Below are 7,500 nucleotides of genomic sequence, written 5' to 3'. Positions count from 1 at the left end.
GATGCGCCTTTTGTAACCCGCGGATTGTCCCGGTGCACTTGAAATCTCCTCTCAATCGAGGCAGCAGAGGGCTCCCGCTGGACGCATCATCGAAAGGAACGGAGGCCACCCAAAGAAAAAGGCACATCCGAACCACAGTTGTTTTTTTTTTGTGCCGTCCCGACGGCATCCAAGCTTGGTCGGGATCGGCGCCAGATAAATTCGCACATCGAGTCCATTCCCCGTACAAGAGGAAGAAGACAAAACGATGCCAAATAACATCCGGTAATGATCCTTCCGCAGGTTCACCTACGGAAACCTTGTTACGACTTTTACTTCCTCTAAATGATCAAGTTTGGTCATCTTTCCAACACACCGGCGCAACCGAAAGGCCGCTCCGGGTATCGGTCCGAAGACCTCACTAAATCATTCAATCGGTAGTAGCGACGGGCGGTGTGTACAAAGGGCAGGGACGTAATCAACGCGAGCTTATGACTCGCGCTTACTGGAAATTCCTCGTTCAAGGGGAACAATTGCAAGCCCCTATCCCAATCACGAAGGAGGTTCCACGGGTTACCCAGTCTTTACAGACAGGGATAAAAACACGCTGCTTCCTTCAGTGTAGCGCGCGTGCGGCCCCGGACATCTAAGGGCATCACAGACCTGTTATTGCTCTGTTTCGTGCGGCTAGGAGCCGCTTGTCCCTCTAAGAAGGGTGCAAGGTGCAGAGAACCACGCACCTATTTAATAGGCTAGAGTCTCGTTCGTTATCGGAATTAACCAGACAAATCGCTCCACCAACTAAGAACGGCCATGCACCACCATCCACCGAATCAAGAAAGAGCTCTCAATCTGTCAATCCTCCCAGTGTCCGGGCCGGGTAAGTTTTCCCGTGTTGAGTCAAATTAAGCCGCAGGCTCCACTCCTGGTGGTGCCCTTCCGTCAATTCCTTTAAGTTTCAGCTTTGCAACCATACTTCCCCCGGAACCCAAATACTTTGGTTTCCCGGAAGCTGCCCGCCGAGTCATTTGAGTAACTCAGGCGGATCGCTGGTTGGCATCGTTTATGGTTAGAACTAGGGCGGTATCTGATCGCCTTCGAACCTCTAACTTTCGTTCTTGATCAATGAAAACATTCTTGGCAAATGCTTTCGCAGTAGTTCGTCTTGCGACGGTCCAAGAATTTCACCTCTAGCGCCGCAATACGAATGCCCCCGTCTGTCCCTCTTAATCATTATCCTGTATTCCAAAAACCAACAGAACAGAAACAGGATCTTGTTCTATTATTCCATGCACTGTTATTCAGGCGAATCGCCTGCGTTGAGCACTCTAATTTTTTCAAAGTAAACGCGCCGGCCAAAGCAAGGCACCTGATGAAGGGAACCAAGCCACGACAGGCATGATGTTCAGCACGGGCCGTAACGTGGTGTCCACGCACTTCCCGCCTGTAACTGAGATCCAACTACGAGCTTTTTAACCGCAGCAACTTTAGTATACGCTATTGGAGCTGGAATTACCGCGGCTGCTGGCACCAGACTTGCCCTCCAATGGATCCTCGTTAAAGGATTTAGAGTGTACTCATTTCAATTACGGGGCCTCAAAAGAGTCCCGTATTGTTATTTTTCGTCACTACCTCCCCGTGCCGGGAGTGGGTAATTTGCGCGCCTGCTGCCTTCCTTGGATGTGGTAGCCGTTTCTCAGGCTCCCTCTCCGGAATCGAACCCTGATTCTCCGTTACCCGTAACAACCATGGTAGGCGCATAACCTACCATCGACAGTTGATAAGGCAGACACTTGAAAGAAACGTCGCCGGCTCGTGGCCGTGCGATCAGCACAAAGTTATCCAGAGTCACCACACAAAACGGACCGAAGCCCGATTGATCTTGGTCTAATAAAAGCACCCGTCGCCCCGAGGGGCTTCGGGCTCACTGCATGTATTAGCTCTAGAATTGCCACAGTTATCCAAGTAGGAAGAAACGATCTAAGGAACCATAACTGATTTAATGAGCCATTCGCGGTTTCGCCTTGTTTCGGCATGTACTTAGACATGCATGGCTTAATCTTTGAGACAAGCATATGACTACTGGCAGGATCAACCAGGTAATCTTTTCGTGGTGGGTCGCCCAAAACCCTACCAACGCGCGGACGCGGGGCCACCGTCAGGCGCCCCTTACGAACCGCAAACACACACAACGCTTAGGAATTACTTCCAAATCCAAGAAGAAATGAAGCACGTTCGAGCGCGCAGCCGGAATATCCCCGACCGAGGTCGGTACCGACGCGGCAAGAAGCGCATAAATTTCTTTCTCGTCGTAGCAACAGAAAGTCGTACGCCAAAAAAATCATTGACGACGCCTTCGCAGCGTTGCCGAGCTTTCAGGTCCCGTGAGGACGCGAGGACGCACCCCGGCCTTCGGTCAGAACGCACTCGTCATTTCACACCGTTCGGTTAGCGCGGACGCTCCGAAACACCCTCCTCTCGCATTCGTTTTCAAGACACAGGTGCACCCGAGAACCGACCCCAACGGCAGACGCCAGAGATCGCAGGTACCTTGCTGTAACGACCATGCGGCGGAGGCAGCGGCCGAGACGGCGACGAAAGGCGTCGGCGACGTCGTCAGACGCCGCTCGCACCAATCTAACGCTCGACAGACCCGACCTCCACATAATAGCACCGATAAGTATAAAGAAGATCCTTCAAGAGCATTCTGTACATAGTTTGTGGTTATCAGTTTCGGTGACTGACTGACTGACTTACTGTCTCTCACTTATGTGGCTCCTCGTTATTCAGTATCATTTATTTGTCCTTCTTTCTTTCTTATTTTTTTCCCCTCTCTCTCTCCTTATATATATATATATATATATATATATATATGTATGTATGTATGTTTGTGTGTATATATATATATATATAAATGTTCTTTTTTTCCTGTCTGCCTCTATGTATACATACATACGTACATACATCCTACCCCTATAAAAAAAAATTATTTCTCGCTTTTTATTAAAAACGTGCTGACCCCTGCTTGACTCTGATTACTTCTTTTCGACTTTCAGTTCATGTTAACATGGTCAACAGAAAGTTTATCGACTTTGTTATTACAAAGTAAACCAATATTTACACGGGGCGTTTCATGCGTTTTGAATTGTGTCAGAGCCGAACAATGAGCGCTATAGTAAGTGAGATTGTCACTGCTTTTAATCCGAATGCTCGCGGTATCGCGCGTGTTTACGGCAGGCTTCATAATAGGCAATTTTCTTTCTTTACACTACTCTTCTTTGCTCACTTCATTGTTTCTACCATTGGTTTCGTTTGGAAGGCCCCGCCACTTAGTTCCCAACAAAGTCCTCTCAAGGAACGAAGTGAGAAGCACGGGATTAACAAAAGAAAAAGATGCGTGTTTTCTAGCGGTTACCCGTGTCGCTTTGCGACACGGGCTTTCTGGCGCTTTCAACTGGGCGAGAGCCGAACAATTTACCCTACTGCACTTGCGACGGGCAGCGCTTTCAAACGGAATACTGGAAATCTCGCTTACTCTTCTGGCAAGTTTGATAGGAGACAAATATTATTCTTTTCACGCGAATTGTTCGCTCTATTTCTAATCTCTCTCTTCCGTGTCCTTGGCATGGAACGCCCGCTTCGTCTCCCACAAAGTACTTCCGAGGAATCAAGTGCAAATCACGCGACTTTAAAATGTGCGTGTTTTCTAGCGGTTACCCGTGTCGCCAGGCGACACGGGCTTTCTGGCGCTTTCAACTGGGCGAGAGCCGAACAATTTACCCTACTGCACTTGCGACGGGCAGCGCTTTCAAACGGAATACTGGAAATCTCGCTTACTTTTCTGGCAAGTTTGATAGGAGACAAATATTATTCTTTTCACGCGAATTGTTCGCTCTATTTCTAATCTCTCTCTTCCGTGTCCTTGGCATGGAACGCCCGCTTCGTCTCCCACAAAGTACTTCCGAGGAATCAAGTGCAAATCACGCGACTTTAAAATGTGCGTGTTTTCTAGCGGTTACCTTTGTCGCGAGGCGACACGTGCTTTCTGGCGCTTTCAACTGGGCGAGAGCCGAACACTGTACACTACTGCACTTGCGACGGGCAGCGCTTTCAAACGGAATACTGGAAATCTCGCTTACTTTTCTGGCAAGTTTGATAGGAGACAAATATTATTCTTTTCACGCGAATTGTTCGCTCTATTTCTAATCTCTCTCTTCCGTGTCCTTGGCATGGAACGCCCGCTTCGTCTCCCACAAAGTACTTCCGAGGAATCAAGCGCGAAACACGCGACTTTAAAATGTGCGTGTTTTCTAGCGGTTACCCGTGTCGCGAGGCGACACGGGCTTTCTGGCGCTTTCAACTGGGCGAGAGCCGAACAATGTACACTACTGCACTTGCGACGGGCAGCGCTTTCAAACGGAATACTGGAGATGTCGCGTGCTTTACTGCCAAGCTCAATAAGAGACGAATTTCTTTCTTTTCACGGGAATTATTTCCTCTATTTCTAATCTCGCTCTTTCGTTTCATTGGGAAAGAACGCGCGCTTAGTTAGCCGCAAAGCAGTCTGAATTAATCACGTCCAAAGTACAGAATTTTACAATATATAGTGTTTTAACCGGCTGACCGCGTCAGAAAGCGTACCTTTCCGACGAGGTCTGTGTCGCTTTGACGTGAGCGGGAGCAAGGCGATTTGGGCTAGTGCACGCGAGATTGGCAGCGCTTCAAATTCCAGTACTGTAGATATTGCGTGCATTTTTTACACGCTTGAGGATGTGGGATTTTCTTTCTTGTGACGTGACCCGTTTGTCAAATTGTGTCTCGCTTTTTGGTATCGTTTAAGAAGCCCGTCCGCTTACAATCCTAAAAAAGAAAAAAAAAAAAGAAATTAGTAAAGAAAGACGCCCATACTTTTTTGTTGCTCTTTCTTTTATTATCTGCGCAGGATTTTAATTTGTGTAAGTTTTGTTTACCGTCCCGACTACGTAGGCGTTCGTACATGCCCGTCCTCGCGCCTCGAATTGTGTGCGAGCGAAATCAATCTCCCCAAGCTAGCTTCATAAATTGCTCGAGAATCGAACGTGAGGAAAGCCAGAGATACGTGGTTTTCACAGGTCGTGCAAGATTAATCCATAAAGTGCGATATTGGTATATATATATATACATACATACATACACATACATGATTTCTGCGACAAATAGGAAGACAAAAAGACCATGTTCAAGCATAATATAGGAACATTGACACTTTGCACACACAAGGGAGGTCAAATGGCAGGTTTTTCTTCCTTGTGCAGGAAACTTTATTGTAATGTCAGAAGGGAAGTTCCACTCTAGAATTGTGCGCTCAATAAAGGAGGAAAGGAAATGCACTTGAAAACCTTCACAGTTCAAGTAAGAAAACATTTCGAAACGACAGTTTGTTTTCTTGCAGGGAGGAGAAGAGGGGAGAGAGGGAGGGAGGGAGGGAGGGAGGGAGGGAAGGAAGGAAGGAAGGGGGGGGGGGTGCCATGCACGGTGAAGACCAGAGTGTCGAACCGAAAACCGATGCGAACGAAAAACCGGAACCGAGGAGTTAGTTTCAGCCGAACCGAAACTGACCCGCCAACTTGGAACTGTACGGAAGAAAATATAACTGTCTATTAGTCGGACGATGAATAGAACTACAAGGGTGTACGGCAGGGATAGCTGAAAAAAAAAAAAAGGCTCTATGGACTTGGAGCGGCAGCCCAAAGTCGATGACGACGAAAAGAAAGCACACAGTTTCGGAAAACAGGCGGTAAGAAAGCGACAAATTAAGTAGCCTTCATGTCGAGTTGATTGCTTAGCTCTATTTAAGATGAAGGAAAAAAAAAGTAGCACAATTGATGCTTACTTGCTAAATTGAATCAACCATTATCTTGTAAAGAAAGAAAACCTCAAATGCCAATCACCTGTATTTTAGGCGACCCAACAGACTGATAACTTTTAAATTCAGGCTAAAATATAACACAAAAAAAAAAACAAGGAAAGACAGATATGTATGTAGCTTGTCATTTACTGCTCCATCAAATTTAAATAAAGCAATTTATTTCTCGGCACCTGAAAATAAGCGAACCCTACAAATGAATGGAAAGATACCCGTTTGCACTCTTGAAATAGTGCCTATTACGAAAAGAAGCACCAGGTAAATATAATATCACTTTAGCTTCTTCTTTTTCTTTTTAATACGGTACGCTGTTGGTTCATCTTAGTAAAATATATAAAATAGCGCAAAAAAGACGAGGACAAGGAGTATACAGGACAGGCACTCACTTTCAACTAGTTTTATCCAGGAAAAGTAAACATACATATATAGCTTTTATTCACGATAAGTGCCGAGGGCAGCCGAGAAGGCGGCAATAGCCCCGGATGGTTTGATCGTGCTGGGAGACACCAGCATCCCAGCTCAAATATCTTCTACCCTTAAGAATATGTGCTGCTTTGCCTGTCGTGTGTATATACATGTTCACTTTTCCTGAATGAAACTAGTTCAACATCAGCGCCTGTCCTGTATACCTTTTGTTCTTCTATTTGTTGTGCTATTTTAATGTCCTACATTACTTTTGTGCTCCCGCAAATCGAAGCAAACCAATAAAAAATTCGGTTCGACACTCTGGTGGAAACTAAAAGCTTAGAAAGAAAGAGGAAAAAAGAAAAAGGAAAACATTTCTACAATAATGATAAGCAGGAGGAGGAGGAGGAGAACAAGAAGGCTAATAATGTGGAAAAAAAAGACACGACCCAAATAAATCAATACAAAGGATGGTATAAGTCATGCATACTTACCACATGTAAAATTAATTAAAAAAAAATTAGAAAACAAAAATGTGTATTTATATATATATATATAAATATATATATTTTTTTTTCTTTTATCCAGAGGCTTTGGCGCACGCACAGCACTGCACTGCACTGCACTGCACTGCACTGCACAACACAACACAACGACAGACTTTCCACAAACACACCACTGCGTACGAGGACACGACCACGTAGAGCTGCACGAAAACAAGCGCCGTAACTTAATAAAAAAAAATAAAAAAATCCTTTCACTGGACGGACGGCACAAGAACGGAAACTGCTCAAAGAGCACACACACACACGACACATATTAATGAATTAATAAGGGGCACAAGTAGAACGTAGGACACGGCACCCACACCAGAGGCCTTGCACAAGCACAGCACTGAGCACTGAGCACTGAGCAGCAGGTCACTGGACAGAAATGACGTCCACGCTGAGTAGGCCGAAGGCAGGGAATTACGGACGCACGCGAGGTCACCCACAGGCACTTTCACCGGAACCACGCCACAACACCACGCTGCAGAGCGCGCACTGCAAAGCGAAACCATGCGCTCACCTTCGGAAAGCACGGAGGGCGGGCGGCACAGAGAAGCAAAAAGACGTCAAAAGCACATCGCGATGAAGCGGCGGCGAATGAACACTACTCACTGGTGGAAATGGATATCTCCTCAAGCGAAAACATGCAATGAACACGCATGG

General features: G+C 46.3%; 1 non-coding gene across 1 annotated transcript; it reads right to left on the bottom strand.

The window, feature by feature from the left end:
- Window positions 1-265: 265 nt before the first annotated feature.
- Window positions 266-2,081, bottom strand: LOC120845561. Its single transcript, XR_005716763.1, has one exon. It is a non-coding gene; the product is annotated as a small subunit ribosomal RNA (ribosomal RNA).
- Between the last annotated feature and the right edge of the window lie 5,419 nt (window positions 2,082-7,500).

This window comes from Ixodes scapularis, unplaced genomic scaffold (genome assembly GCF_016920785.2).
Source record: "Ixodes scapularis isolate PalLabHiFi unplaced genomic scaffold, ASM1692078v2 ptg001158l_1___fragment_3__unscaffolded, whole genome shotgun sequence".
Taxonomy (NCBI): Eukaryota; Metazoa; Arthropoda; class Arachnida; order Ixodida; family Ixodidae; genus Ixodes; species Ixodes scapularis.
Note: the sequence above shows the minus strand (reverse complement) of the source record. Positions and strands in the feature narration are given on the sequence as shown.